The following is a 14,729-nucleotide window of genomic DNA, read 5'->3' on the forward strand; positions in this document are numbered from 1 at the left end:
AGGAAGTTGGATCCTTACCTTTCACCATTTACAAAAATTAACTCAAAATGAATCAAAGACCTAAATGTAAGAGGTAAAAATTATACAACTTTTAGAAGAAAACATAGGGATATACCCTTATAATTCTAGCGTTAAAAATGTTTTACTAAATGTGACACTAAGAGCACAAGCAACAAGAGGAAAATAGATAAATTGAACTTCATCAAAATTAAAAACTTTTGTACTGCAAATGATGCCATCAAGAAAGTGAAAGGACAACTCACACAGTGGTAGAAAATACTTAGAAGTCATATGTCTTCTGTGTGTCTTTCATCCAGAATATATGAAAATGCTTACAATTCAATAGTAACAGATAGATAACTCAATTAAAATTGGACAAATGATATGAATATGTATCTTTCCAAAGAAGATATACAAATGACCAATATGTACATGAAAATATGCTCGTCATCATTAGCTATTAAGGAAATGCAAATCAAAATCACAATGAGATACCACTTTATACATACTAGGACAGGTATAATCATATATATAAACAGCAAAAAATGTAGGTAACAATGTGAAGAAATTGGAATCCTCCTATAAGGTTGATGGGAATTTAAAATGGTACATCAGCTTTGGAAATAATTCGGCAGTTACAATGTGATCAAGGAATTCCTTAGTTATATACGCAAGAGAATTAAAAACAGGTGTTCAAAGAAAAATTGCTCCATGAATGTTCACAGCAGCATTATTCATGATTAAAAAAGACTGGAAATAACCCAAATGCCCATCAGTGGAAGAGTGAAAAAATAAGTGGTGGTATACACATACAACAGAATCTTATTCACACTTAAAAAGATTACTGAGTGAAAAAGCCAGTCACATAAGACCACATATTATATGATCATAACTACATGATATCCCATCTATTGCCAGAGTAGGCACACCTATAGAGACAGGTAATTGATTAGTTCTTGCCTAGGCATGGGGGATGGGTAGGTAGGGGTGGTGATACTTATAAGGTTTTTTTGTTTTTGTGGTGACAAAAGTGTTTTAAAACTAATAGAGGTGATGGTTGCACACATCTATGAAATATTAAAAGCCATTGAACTGTATACTTTAACTAGGTGAATTATATCCGAATTATTTCTCAATCAACTGCTAAAATCTAACAAAGAAAGGAAAAAGGTAAATGAAGTACTAATGTATGCTACAACAAGGAAGAATTGAAAAACATTATGATATTTGAAAGAAGGCAGATAGAGAAGGTCACATATTGTATGACTCTATGTATAGAAAATGTACAGAGTAGGCCAATCCATAGAAATAAAAAGTAAATTAGTGATTTCTAAGGTCTGGGGAGAGAGGGATTGGGGAATGACTCTTTTAAATACTTTTTTTTTTGGTGTCATGAAGATGCTCTATAATTAAATAATGGTGATGGTTGTACAACCTTGTGAATACACTAAAAACTATTGAGTTGTATACTTAAAATGGTAAATTTTAGGTATATTAACTATATCATGATAAAAAAGTAAACAGGAAAGGTGGAATGGAGCAACAATAAAGATAAAAGATGAATAGAAAACAAATGTCAAAATCAATGTCAATAATCACATTAAATGTAAATTGACTAAACCCTCTAATCAAAAGTTAAAGGTAATCAGATTGAATAAAAAGTTTTAAAAAGAAAAGAGAGATTAAAATTTTTGCCGCTAACATGAGATATATTTTGATTATGAACACACATATAGGTTGAAAGTAAAGAATTGAAATATATACTACATGAAATGATATGCATAAAATACTATAGTACATATTAATTTCAGATAACATATACTTAATAATATGATTAGTATTAGAGGCAAAGAGGGAGATTGCATAACTAAAGATGGGTTAATATAGCAGGATGATATAATAATTTAAAAATATATATGCACCTAATAACACAGTTCTGAAATACATGAAGCAAAATCAACAGAATTGAAAGGAGAAGTAGATAAATTAAGATTTTTAGTTGGAGTTTCAATATCAAACTCTCAAAAATTAATAGGATGAAGAGACAGAAAAATAGAAGGATATAGTAGACCTGAAAAGCACTATGAACCAATTCAACATAATTAAGATTTATACAACTTTCACACAACAGCAAGATACAAATTCTATTCAAGTGCCTATAGACTTTAAACCAGGACACACTGGAACATATCCAGGGACATAAAACAAGAGGCAAAAATTTCACGGTCTAAAGGTATTGAAATCATACAGAGTCTGTTCTCTTATTACTGTGGAATTTTGTTAGAAATCACTATCAAAAGGTATTTGGAAATAACCCACATATTTTCAAGTGCAATGTGACATTTACCAAGAGAAATCTTTGACTTAGCTATTGAAAGCGTCAATAAAGTTAAAAGACTGAAAAAAACACAGAGGATGATTGCAGAGAAGAAAGCATTTAAATGAGAAATTAATATCAAAATGAGAAATTAATATCAAAAGATACTTAACCCCCCCCATATATTTGGAAATTAAATGTCCACTTTTATATGATGGATGTATCTAAGAAGCCATTACAAGGAAAATTAGAAAATATTTGGAACCGAATAAAAGTGAAAAGAGAATTTATCAGAATTTGTTGGATGCAGCTGAAGCTGCTCAATGCAACTAAATACAATGTGGAATCCTGAATAAGATATGAAAACAAATAATGGACACTAGCAGAAAATGTTGTGAAATTTGAACAAAATCTGTACTTTAGTTAATAATACTGTACGACATGATGATTTCCCGTTTTTGATCATTGTACTATGGGTATACAAAATGTTAATATTCAGTGAAGTAGGATGAGAGATGTAAGGGGACTCTCTGTGCTATTCTGAAGCTTTTCTGTAAGTCTACAATTAGCTAAAAAAAATAATAAAAACTGGCATTACCAAGTGGCAATGAAATCATGGATCAACTAGAACTCACGTATGTTGCTGGTGGGAATACAGAATAGTACTGCCACTTTGAAAATTGCTTTGGTAGTTTGTTTGTTTGTTTCTTTTAAATAAAGATAAACCTACAACTTTGTTTTGACCCAGCAATTCCATTCCTAAGTATTTACCCAAGAGAAATAAAAACAGAGAACCTAAAATAGACTTTGAAAAATAATTCTCATACCAATTTTATTCCTAATAGTCCCAAACTGAAAATAATGTAAATATCCATCTGGAGATAATTGAATAAACAACTGGTAGTATATTCATGCAATGATAGTTACTTAGCAATAAAAAAGAGCAAGTTAATGATAAGTGCAACAAAATGGATGTATCTCAAAATCACTATATTGAAAAAAGATGATGATAGACACATAAAAGAATGCAATGTTTATTTTGATTTATTTGAATATCTGGGAAAATTAAAACTAAATATTAGTAATAAAGAACAATGGGTGTCCCATTACAGGTGTATTGCCTGGAAAGTGAATGCGGACAATTATTGAGTGGTAGAATTACTTTAAATCTTGTTTTATTTCTGATGGTTACATAGAAATTATCTTTTTTTCTTACTCATCAATCACTATACATAAAAATCTGTACATTTTATTGTATGTAAATTATACCTTGGCAACAGAAAACAAGGCTGCACCAAATGCATTATACAATTGTTTCTATTTACTGGATAAGCTAAAGTGCAAAGCTACAATCTTTAAGAGACAGGAAACCCATGTTTGAGCTCCCATTCACACAAGCTTCCTCCTGATGAGCAATTTTGAAACTATGTTTTAAGGAAATAGAGCCCAGTCAAAGTGTAGCACTTTTGCTGGGAAGTTGAGACATAAATAACATTTAAGAGCTGAATGGAGACTTAAATTTGGGTGTTATGCCAGGAGAGAATGGACAGACACACAGGGGATTCTCTGAAACTTGCATAAAATTTATTCTCATGATTTTGGCCAACTCCTGAGATGCAAATGACCTAGGTAAGCCTCTTGGGGTCCTAGCATATAACAGACACTGGAAGGCTGGAAAGCAAAGCTGAGATTTTAGAGATCGTATACACATAGTGGACCGTCTTTGGAAAATACTCAGGGTCTTTAGTTGAGACTGAAGTAAGGCTATGCACTAGGAATCTAATACAGTATCCAGGTGATATGCTGATAATTTAACTTTCAGTTAGAATAAAATTTAACACTTACGAGAGAATGATGACAAAATCAAGGGCTTTTATAATATAATACCCACAATGCTGGGCATACAATTAAAAGTACTAGATATGCAAAGAACATTGAAGCAGTAACTGCTGAACAGCAGATGAAAGAGTTAAATAAAAGAGACCCTGAGGTGATTGAGTATTGAAAAAAGAATAAGAAAAAAAAAAAGACAGAAAATTACAACAATAAAAAGGGGACAAGTAACAAACAGCAAAAGATTAGTTTTAAACCCAATTATACCAATAATCACATTATATATAAAAGATATAAATATGAGCAGTGGAGATTGCAAGATTAGATAAATAAACAAGACAACTATATTTTATCTATAAGAAACCTAGCGTAATTATAAAGACAAAAGGAGGTTAAAGTAAAGAATGATGATACAACTGGAGGTGACATTAGTGGAAATGGTGATAAAGACATAAAAATGCTCTTATCTATAAAAACAATGAGAACACTGGAAAATATTGTCAAAATCAACCTATCAGAACTCCAGAAATATGCCAAAGTCTTTCAGTAATTCGGGGAGTATTTATTCAAGAAGAAAGCTCTACTTCCGTAAGAACAGTGTTTTGTGGAATTTAAGCTTGCCTTATTCTCATTCTTTCATCCCCCCCACCCCCCAGCTCTGCTGTAGCCTTGGAAAATAACAGTCCTGAAGATCAGCAGCCTAGCAGGCACTTTAAAGGTCAGAATAGAGTTGGAGATCTTCCAAAACCCCATTCCAAAGAATTTTTTTTTTTTGGACATCTTTGGCCATTTCCTGGAAAACCCTTGCAGGGTTTATCATTATTTGACTTGACTTAGTGCTCATCCATTGCAAACAGACTTTCCCTGGGAGTTATTTATGAAAACCAATCAGTGACAATTGTTAAGTATTGCAGTTGCTTGAGGTGGTGATACCACTTGAGGTAGAAAACATGCCAAACAAAAAACTTATGAGGAAAAGCCATGGAATGAGATTTCCATAGGGGTATTTCCAAAGCTACAAAATATTTCTGGGGAATTCAAAAGGCCATATACCTGGGTAGGGCTGTGTGGAGACTTAGGGAAAATCTAAGAAGGCCCTAAGTACTCATCTAAAACTTACATTGAGGCTCTGTGCATGCAGGAAATAAAGGCTAAGGCAGAGTTGTAAACTGCCAGACTGAGCATTGAAGACATGTTCCAATGTACACACAGAGCCTCTTGAGAAGGGTTGGGAAACTTACTGGTCTGAGCACTTAAGAAAATCCCTCTTGATCATTAGCTGACCATGAAACTAACTTAGCAAAAACTTTAGTGGCCATACACAGCAAAGAATGCCTACTTTAGAGAATTAGTTTAGAACAGTGATAAAAAAAAAAAATCAGCAACAACTACAAATAACAACATTGAACCCTTGGGAGAAGGAAGAAACTGATTCCTAAAGTTGTTAAGTTACATTATTTAAAATGTATAGGTTGTGACAAAAAATTGTGATACATACAGATAAACAAAGTGTGGCCTATACAAGGAAAAAAAGCAACTAATAGAAACTGTTTCTACAGAAGCCACAGACAGTGAACTTACTAAAGACTTTAAGGTATTTTAAATGTTTGAAGCAATAAAGCTTTGTCAAAAGAACTAAAGGAAAGTATAAGTATGATGCTTCACCAAATAGATGATGTCAGTAAAGACAGAAATTATAAAATAATATTAAATAGAAATTCTGGACCACAATATCTGAAATGAAAAATTAACTACAGAAGCTCAACAACAGATTTGAACTGGCAGAGAATCATAAAACATGAGATAATGCATTCTGAAGAAAAGAATGAATAAAAAATAAAGAAAAAAGAAGAGAGCCTCAGAAAACTGTGAGACACCATCAAGTGTACCAACATATGCAAAATGGTTGTCTCAAAAAGAGAAGTGAAACAGAAAGGGGCAGAAAGAATATTCTAAAAACTGATGGCAAAATATTCTCAAATTTTCAGAAAAAAACATTCATCTACACATCCAAGAATCTCAATGAACCACAAGTATACTAAACTCAAAAAGATCCATACCTGGAAACATCGTAATCAAATAAAATCCAAAGGCAAAGAGAATCTTGAAAGCAGCAAAAGAGAAGCAACGCATCACAGATGAGGAATCCCTAAGTTTTACTGATTTCTCACCAGAAACCATGGAGGCCAGGAGGCATTGGGATGACATATTCAAAGTCATGGAATAAAAATATTATTAACCAATAATATTATGCCCAGCAAAGCTACTCTTTAAAAATGAAAGAGAAGTTAAATGTTTCCAGTAAACAAAAGCTAAGAATTTGTTGCTAGCAAATGTGCCTTACAAGAAATATTATAACAGGACTTCCCTGGTGGTGCAGTGGTTAAGAATCTGCCTTTCAATGCAGGGGACATGGGTTTGAACCCTGGTCAGGGAAGATCGCACATGCCACGGAGCAACTAAGCCCATGGGCCACAACAAGTAAGCCTGCGCTCTAGAGCCCATGAGCCACAACTACTGAGCCCGCATGCCACAAATACTGAAGCTCCCGTGCCTAGAGCCTGTGCTCTACAACAAGAGAAGCCACCGCAATGAGAAGCCCATGCACCACAGCGAAGAGTATCCCCGCTTGCCACAACTAGAGAAAGCCTACACGCAGCAATGAAGACCCAACACAGCCAAAAATAAATAAATAAATAAACTTATAAAAAGAAAAAGAAATACTATAGGGAGTCTTCCAGGATGAAATAAAACACAACAAAAGTTGATTTTGGGGGGATAATTTCCAACTTGATAAAACTTTAACTAGACTTACCAGAATAAACAGTGACAATGCAAATTACTAAAAACATGAATAGAAGAGGATACATGACATAAATAAAATGGATTATAGGGAAATACTATGAATAACTGCATGCCAACTAATGAGACAATCTACATGAATTTTTAAAGTAATTTTTATTGGAGTATATTTGATTTACAATGTTGTGTTAGTTTCAGGTGTACAGCAAAGTGAATCAGTTATACATATACATATAGCCACTCTTTTCCCATATAGATCATTACAGAGTACTGAGTAGAATTCCCTGTGCTGTACAGTAAGTCCTTATTTGTTATCTATTTTATATATATTGGTGTGTATATATCAATCCCCATCTCCCAATTTATCCCTCCCCTCCTTCCTCCCTGGTAACCATAAGTTTGTTTTCTACATCTGTGACTCTATTTCTGTTTTGTAAATAAGTACATTTGTACCATTTTTTTTAGAATCCACATATAAGTGATATCATATGATATTTGTCTTTCTCTGTCTGACTTACTTCACTCAGTAAGATAATCTCTAGGTCCAGCCATGTTGCTGCAAATGGAATTATTTCATTCTTTTTTATGGCTAATTTTCCATTGTATATATGTACCACATCTTCTTTATCCACTCCTCTGCCAATGGACATTTAGTTTGCCTCCGTGTCTTGGCTATTGTAAATAGTGCTGTGATGAACATTGGGGTGGATGTATCCTTTTGAATTATTGTTTTCTCCAGATACATGCCCAAGAGTGGGACTGCTGGATCATATGGTAGCTCTATTTTTTGTATTTCAGGGAACCTCCATACTGTTCTCCATAATGGTTGTACCAATTTACATTCCCACCAACAGTGTAGGAAGGTTCCCTTTTCTCAACACCCTCTCCAGCATTTATTGTTTTTAGATTTTTTTATGATGGCCAGTCTGACTGGTGTAACATGATACCTCATTGTAGTTTTGATTTGAATTTCTCTAATAATTAGTGATGTTGAGCATCTTTTCATGTACTTTTTGGCCACCTGTATGTCTTTATTGGAGAAATGTCTATTTAGATCTTCCACCCATTTTTGGACTGGGTTGTTTGTTTTTTTGATATTGAGCTGCATGAGCTATTTGTATATTTTGGAGATTAATCCCTTGTCAGTCGCTTCATTTGCCAATATCCTCTCCCATTCTATGGGTTGTCTTTTTGTTTTGTTTATGGTTTCCTTTTCTGTGCAAAAGCTTTTAAGTTTAATTAGGTCCCATTTATTTACTTTTGATTTTATTTTCTTTAGGAGATGGATCAAAAAAGATATTGCTGCAATTTATGTCAGAGAGTGTTCTGCCTATGCTAAGAGTTTTATAGTATCTGGCCTTACAGTTAGGCTTTTAATCCATTTTGAATATATTTTTGTGTATGGTGTTAGGGAATGTTCTAATTTCATTCTTTTACATGTAGCTCTACAGTTTTCCCAGCACCACTTACTGAAGAGACTGTCTTTTCTATATTGTATATTCTTACCTCCTTTGTCATAGATTAATTGACCATAGGTGTGTGGGTTTATTTCTAGACTCTCTATTCTGTTCCATTGATCTGTATGTCTGTTTTTCTGCCAATACCATGCTGTTTTGATTACTGTAGCTTTGTAGTATAATCTGAAGTCAGGGAGCCTGATTCCTCCAGTTCCATTTTTCTTTCTCAAGATTGCTTTGGCTAGTTGGGGTCGATGCAGAGATATGCCATGTTCTTGGATTGGAAGAATCAAAATTGTCAAAATGGCTATACTACCCAAAGCAATCTACAGATTCAATGCAATACCTATCAAATTACCAAGGCATTTTTCACAGAATTAGAACAAAAACTTTACAATTTGTATGGAAATACATGAATTAAAAAAATACACAAGCTATGAAGACTAATTCACAAAGAAAAAGAAAATATGAATAGACCTGTTACAGTAAAGAGATTCCATTTGACATTAAAAAACTCCACTAAGTACTGCTCAGGCCCAAATGGCTTCACTGGTGAATTCTATCAAATGTCTAAAGAATTAACACCAATCATTCAAAAATTCTTCCAAAAAATAGAAAAAGAAAGAATATTTCCCATCTCATTTTATGAAGCTAGTATTACTCCTGAGACCAAAAAAAAGACAAAGATGTCATATAAAAAGAAAAACCACAGACCAGTACTTTTTCTTAATATAAGTACAAAAATCCTCAACAACATACTAGCCAACCAAATCCAGCAACATATAAAAATGAGTATACATCAAGAGCCAGGGGAATTTATCCAAAGAATGCAAGGTTGTATCAGCATGTGAAAATCGATCAATGTAACGTGATATTAATAGAATAAAGGACAAAATCCAATGTGTTTTTATGATAAAATAGTGACCATACAAAAAATAGAAGGGAACTATCTCAACCTCATAGAGGACATCTGTAAGACACCTACAGCTAACATCTTCTGCTGCATGTGGGATCTTCCTGGACCGGGGCACAAACCCATGTCCCTTGCATCAGCAGGTGGACTTTCAACCACTGCGCCACCAGGGAAGCCTTACAGCTAATATCTTACTTCATTATGAAAGACTGAAAGAGGAATATTTGGTGAAATTAAACTTTCAAAAATATGAAACACACACACACACAGAGTGAGAGAATGATTATTTCTGGTGGAATTATTGGTAATTACAAAATACTAGAAACAAATGCTCATACTACACAAGAGACTGGTTAAATAAATTATGATATATATATAAAATGCAGTACTAATGAGCATTTAAAAAAGGAATTTGGCTTTTAAACAGAGTGTTTAGGTCATTTACATGATATTTGGGTTTACATCTACCATCGTAGTATGAATGGATAGAGAGGGATTCCCAGGACATATTACAAAGTAAAGAACAGCAAAGTGTTAACATGTATGTAGTATTTTATCTTTTATCTAAGAAAGGAGAAACAAGTATATATATAGTTTTTTGCAAAAATAAACTTTGAAGTGTAGTCTAGAAATTATTGAATGGGTTAACCAAGGGAGAGAAGAAAGAGTGACACTTCTCTGAGTATACTATTTGCATACTTTGGAACATCATATTAAGGTCTTACATATTAAAAAATAAAGGTAGCAAGGTAGGATAAATCAATACTGAATGCATACAGAAACCAAAAAAATCCCTAACTTTAAAGAATTGGTAACAGAACCACACAGAAGAAAAAAATCCATATTAATTCTAATATTTTGAACACAATGCTTTGACATATAACCTCAGTGGGAAACATTCTAAAGGCAAAAAAAAAACCCCAAAAACAAAAAAACAATTGCAATACAATTTTATTTAGTGGTATGAGGATAGCAATTCTGAAATGAATTTTCATATTGTAGGATTTAGAAAATATAAATATTAAATAAATATATTGATGCTTTTGAGGATCAGGTTACTCATTGTGAGAAAGGTGAGGAATAACAAGGAATTGGGAAGGTAGCAGAAGAATCCTGTGTTACTGGATTGGAATTAAAGGCATAGATATAGCAATGAGTGTACCTAGATTCCATATCTGTTTGTAAAACCTCTGACCACTAAAAAAACCCAAGGGTTCCTTGTATGAAATAACTGATTTCAGAACTGGGACATGGAAAATAAAGGGTAAATCTGGCAAAATCAACGACAGAAAGTAAAAAAGTTCTTAATGTGCTGATGGGACATAACAAAAGGAGTTTTTGGACAAATCTGGGACAATTTGAGTGTCAAAATAATTAAGGACAGTAATGAATTAAGTTACATTGATTACAAAAGAATTCAGGAGTATTTACCAATATGAATAAATGAATAACAAAGTGGGAGGGAAAACCTTCCTTACAGTACAATGCCATCTAATAAAGGAAGAAAGAATAATAAAGTGAGAAAAAATTATTAGTTTACAATCACATAATAATAAATGGTTCAGAGAAAAGTCATCAGTGGATTCTAAATCCATTGGGTCATAGTTTATTGGAAAATAATTTCTTAATTTCCAAATATATGTAGATTTTTCTAGTTACCTTTTGGTAAACATTTCTATTTCATTTGAATTTGAATTACTTTATGATTCCAACACTTGAAACTTATTGAGAATTAATTTATGGCCGAATATATGGTCAATTATGATAAATATTTCTTATGCAAATGATAGGAATATGTATTTTTCACTTGTCAATTAGTTCAGCTTTTTTCATTGTCCTCATAAATCACTGAAAAGTGTGTGTTAAAATTTTACACCATTATTGTAGACTTGCCTATTTGTCCTTACAATTCTGTCCATGTTTAATTTAGTAATGTTGAGGCCATAATATTATATACATACATTCATTATTCTATGTCTTCCAAATGAATTAACTCCTTCATAATCATGAAGTAACCTTCTTTCTTTAAAATAATTGTTTTTTGCTGAAAAATCTATTCTGGTAGATTACTAATATAGCTATACAATCTTTCTGTTGGTTAGTGTTTGTGTGGAGTACCTTTTTAATCCCTTACTTTCCTTATGATATATATGTGTCTTATAAACACATAGTTGGATTATTTTTTCAAATCTTATCTGATAGTCTTAGAATATTTAGTCCCATTTACAATTAATATAATTATGGATATATTTGGTTTTAATTTTGCCATCTTAGTATGTGTTTCTATATTTTCCCACCTGATCTGTGTTCCTATTTTTTATCTTTTATTGCCTCCTTTTGGATTTGCTATATTATTCTCTAATATTCTTCTAAAAATTTGGAAGGTAAACGTTTCCTTTCTATTAGTGATTACCGTTGAATGGACAGTTATACTTTATTCATCAAAGCTTAATACTAAATATCATTTTTATTTTTCTCCTGGACAATGATAAAAGTTTACTTTCAATGCTCTGTTCTTATATGCTATTGTTTTGTGCATTTTAGTTCCATTAATATACTGAATGCCATAAGACATTATCATTATTGTTTTATACAGTCAATGTTTATTTATATTTAACTACACATTTACCATTTTCATTGCACTTAATTGCTTCCTGCATCTCCAACCTTCCTTTTGTGGCCATTTTTCTTTGTTTGAAGAACATCCTTTAGTATTTTGTTAAGCAGGAGCCTGCTTTTGTCATGTTCTCTTAGTTTTTGCTTGATAATGTCTTTATTTCACTTTGATTCTTGAGGTATAATTTTGCTGAATATATGATTCTAATTTAGCATTCACTTAAAAAAAATGTTTTTTTCACCACTTCCTGTGCCATGCGGGATCCTAGTTCCCAGATCAGGGATCGAACATGCACCCTCTGCAGTGCAAGTGTGAGTCTTAACCACTGGGCTTCCCAGGAAGTCCCAGCATTCACTTTTCATCAGCACACTGACACTATCATTTTAATATCTTCTAGTTTTCACTGTTGCTGTTGAGAAGGCATTCATCCATCTTATCGTTGCTCTACTGAACTAACTTGATCTTTTTTTCTTTAAGGTTGATATATGTTTTCTCTTTTTCTGCAATGTCACAATGTTGGGTCTAAATGTTGATTGTTTTTTATTCATTCTTCTTGAGACTTGTTGAGCTCTTTAAATGAGAGAATCGGTGTTTTTCATCAATTTGAAAAGCCATTATTTCTTCAAATATTGCTTTTCTGCCATTCTTTTCTCACCTTGTGGAATTCTTCTCACTTTGTACTGTATGTCCATTATCTTCTTATTTTCCCCTTTATATCCTTCTGATTTTCCTTGCTTCATTCATCACAGTTTCTTCTGACTGACCTCCAATAATGCTCTCTTTAGCCATGTCTAATCTGTCTTTGAGTTCTAAGGTTTTCCTGATATGTTTGAACTCCAGGTTTTCTCGTTGTTTCTTATATCTTAAATGTCACCCTTTATAGCTTGCAGTTTCTTGCTGAAATATGTAAGTTCAGCTTGTAATTTCCATGTTCACACTACAAATAGTTGTTTAAAGTCTATGTCAGGTAATTCAACTATCTTGAGTGCCTCTGGGTTCATTTGTATTATCTTTTATTGTGTTATAGCTAGTTCATTTGTCTTGTTTATTCATGTGTCTGTTTATCATTGTATTTCAGTTACAGGAATTGAAAATTATTGAAAGAAGTCATTTGAAGCCTAGGATGATAAGGATTTTTTTGTTTATATCAAGAAAATTGGAAAGGTGAAGACTATGAAATCACCTTAATCCAATTTCCAGGCTCAAGATTATTTTGCTTAGATGGGTGGCTTGAACCAGGCCTGAACTCCATGCCAAGGGTGGTTTAACCCTGGTTCATCCTTACTTCTAGTGTACAGTCCTTTGGGATCCCAAACTAAGCCCAGGTTGGTTGACCCTTGCCAGGCTCGTGAGACTTGAATGAGCTTCTCAACCTGTCATCACATCTTCAGGTTTGCAAATGCCTCATTAGCAGACGTGACCCAAAAGTCATAATCATTTTTCCTGAATTTCTGTCTTTTTATGGATGTCTATCTTTTTTTTTTTAACATCTTTATTGGAGTATAATTGCTTTACAATGGTGTGTTAGTTTCTGCTTTATAACAAAGTGAATCAACTATACATATGCATATATCCCCATATCTTCTCCCTCTTGTGTCTCCCTCCCACCCTCCCTATCCCACCACTCTAGGTGGTCACAAAGCACAGAGCTGATCTCCCTGTGCTATGTGGCTGTTTCCCACTAGCTATCTATTTTACATTTTGTAGTGTATATATGTCCATGCCACTCTCTCATTTTGTCCCAACTTACCCTTCCCCCTCCCCGTGTCCTCAAGTCCATTCTCTACGTCTGCATCTTTATTCCTGCCCTGCCCCTAAGTTCTTCAGAATCATTTTTTTTTTTTTTAGATTCCATATATATGTGTTAGCATATGGTATTTGTTTTTCTCCTTCTGACTTACTTCACTCTATATGACAGACTCTAGGTCCATCCACCTCATTACAAATAACTCATTTTCATTTCTTTTTATGGCTGAGTAGTATTCCATTATATATGTGTGCCACATCTTCTTTATCCATTCATCTGTCAATGGACACTTAGGTTGTTTCCATGTCCTGGCTATTGTAAATAGAGCTGCAATGAACATTGTTGTACATGACTCTTTTTGAATTATGGTTTTCTCAGGGTGTATGCCCAGTAGTGGGATTGCTGGGTCGTATGGTAGTTTTATTTTTACTTTTCTAAGGAACCTCCATACTGTTCTCCATAGTGGCTGTATCAATTTACATTCCCACCAACAGTGCAAGAGGGTTCCCTTTTCTCCACACCCTCTCTAGCATTTATTGTTTGTAGATTTTCTTATTAGCTTCTCAATGCTTATAGTATTTTCCCCATATTTTTGTTGTATTTAGCACAAGAGTCAGTCCAAATTACCCAGTCTGCAATTGTTAGAAGGTGATGCTTTTAATATTCTGATTTAATTTAGCTGTGTATTTCCTTTGTAAGCGCCATAAGAACTGGCATCTTTCTAGAGAAGGTCTTCATGATGGAGAGGGTAAAATGTGTAAGTCCTTGAATATGCAGGTCAAATTGTGTATATAGATTCACTTTTTTTTCTTGGAGAAATTTCACTGTTTTTTATCTGTAGGTGTGTGTGTGTGTGTGTGTGTGTGTGTGTGCATTCACCTATAATAGAACAATCTTAAAACTTAAATTTATTTAATCAATGAACCCAGAGTCAAGATCTTTAGATGATATCAGTAAAGACATCTTGATATTGTAAAATTTATCAGAATCTTTTACAGAAACATAACTTTGAAGAGGAATTATTTAATGAGACACTAAATGTA

General features: G+C 33.3%; 1 protein-coding gene across 1 annotated transcript in view; it reads right to left on the minus strand.

Moving 5' to 3' along the window:
• Positions 1-14,729, minus strand: part of HTR2C (5-hydroxytryptamine receptor 2C) — a 263,697-nt gene that overhangs the window by 28,112 nt on the left and 220,856 nt on the right. The window lies entirely within an intron of this gene.

This window comes from Lipotes vexillifer, unplaced genomic scaffold, assembly GCF_000442215.2.
Source record: "Lipotes vexillifer unplaced genomic scaffold, Lipotes_vexillifer_v1.1 scaffold1042, whole genome shotgun sequence".
NCBI lineage: Eukaryota > Metazoa > Chordata > Mammalia > Artiodactyla > Lipotidae > Lipotes > Lipotes vexillifer.